At 38.5% G+C, this 1,990-nt stretch overlaps 1 protein-coding gene across 1 annotated transcript in view; it reads left to right on the forward strand.

Annotated features, from left to right (window-relative positions):
* RNF11 (ring finger protein 11) overlaps positions 1-1,990 on the forward strand; it is an 82,591-nt gene that overhangs the window by 15,873 nt on the left and 64,728 nt on the right. The window lies entirely within an intron of this gene.

A 1,990-nucleotide genomic window follows, 5' to 3' on the forward strand; every position in this document is an offset into this window, starting at 1 on the left:
GTGGCTGCAATGATGGGCTCAAGTATAGCAGGGATTGTGGGGCTGGCGCAGGATCGGGCAGTGTTTCGTTCTGCTGTGCATGGGATCACTATGAGTCGGAAACAACTCGACGGCACAACCCCTAAGGAGCTCACATTTTAATTAAGGGAGCAACACTAGTGTATATATGTGAAACAGTTAGTTCAGTGTGAAACAGTATATAATCAAGTGTTAAATTGTTTGGTATAGATTTTATAAGTTGGGGAATTAAACTAATTTGTGATAGGACAGTGAATCACAAATTTACTTTTTAGCCTCTGAAGCCTTCTAATGAAATCTTATATGGAACTTTAGTGTCAAAAATGAATGAAAACAAAGGAGCTATCCTGATTAAATGGGGAAGCTTGGAGCAGGAAGAGTAATCAGTGGGGAGCATGAGTTTAGAGTGAAGGGAGTTGTAGACTGTGGTACCTTTAAAGTGATGCGCCCACACACCTTTTATTAAAATTTATATAAAGAGTAAGGAGCTGTGGTGCGTAGTGGGTAAGCCATTTGGCTACTAACCAGAAGGTCATCGGGTTGAAACCAACCAGCTACTCCTTGGGAGGAAGATGGGGTGATCTACTTCCATAAAGATTTATAGCCTTGGAAACCCAGTGAGGGTCACTGTGAGTCGGAATTGACTCAGTGGCAGTAGGTTTGGTTTATATAAAGAGTAAATATCTTAACTATCATAGCTCTCAGTGAACTTTCACATATAATAACCTTACATAGATCAAGATACAGTATCCCAGAAGGCCTCTGCGTGCCTTCCAATAGTTAGTATCCCTCCCTAAAGAGTAACCACCGTTCTGACCATATCACCATTTATTTGTTTTGCTGGGTTTTGAGCTTAAACTAAATGGAATCATACTGTATGTACTCTTCTGTATTCTGTTTGTATTGTTTAACATATTTGTGAATTCATTGATGTTACATATAGCAGTATTTATATGTACATATATATATTATATACAGCAGTATACTTCATTCTTTTTCTTTGTTGTATAGTACTTAATTGTATAAGTTGCCATGTTTTTTAATTTATTTTACTATCCATATGTATTTGTGTTGTGTCAGTTTTGGCTATATAAATAAAGCTGCTGTGAACATAATATACCTAGTTCCTATTTATTTTGTGTATATATCCAGAAGTGGAATTACTGGGTCATGCAGTAGGTATATATTTAGTTTTCTCCCAACATTTTATTACAGAAATTCTCAAAAATAAAATGGTTGAGGCTTCCTGTTGGTGTATCTAAAGTAGGTGAGCAGATGTCTATCTATCCTTGCTTGTAAGGAGCATTTGCTTATATTTTTCCTAAGACAAGTTTGTTCATTCTTTTGACAGTCCATAGAATGTATATTCAGTAATCTTTGCCAGCCCAGTCCAAACACATCAATTCTTCTGTCTTCTTTTTTCAGTTTCTATCTTCTGTATGTATATGCAGTGATTAAAAAGACCATATCTAGGGTTTGGCACACCTGAGTCATCAGATTTTGCATAAAATAACTTGCTTGGCCATCCTAGTGGGTATGAAGTATCATGTTGTGGTTTTGACTCTGGTAGCGTAGTGCCTAAGGCACTTGACTACTAACCAGAAGGCTGGTTGGTTCAAACCCACCAGCCACTCCTCGAAAGGAAGGTTGGGAAACTACTTCTGTAGTGATACTGCTTCGGAAACCCAAGGAGGGGTCACTGTGAGTCGGGGCTGACTCTATGGCACATAACAACAACAACAAAGGCTAATGATGTTGAGCATCCAGGGTTTATTAGGCATTTGTATGTCTTTGGAGAAATGTCTAGTCAAATCCTTTGCCTGTTTTTAAATTGGGTTGTGTTCTTAGTGTTGTATTGTTGTTGTTATGTGTCGTCGAATTGGATCCGACTTATAGCAACCCCTCCTTGGGTTTCCAAGGCAGTATCACTATGGAAGTAGATTGCCCAACCTTCCTTCTGAGGAGTGGCTGG

This window comes from Orycteropus afer, unplaced genomic scaffold (genome assembly GCF_000298275.1).
Source record: "Orycteropus afer afer isolate SDZICR_OR568_19922 unplaced genomic scaffold, OryAfe1.0 scaffold00145, whole genome shotgun sequence".
NCBI classification, from domain to species: Eukaryota; Metazoa; Chordata; class Mammalia; order Tubulidentata; family Orycteropodidae; genus Orycteropus; species Orycteropus afer.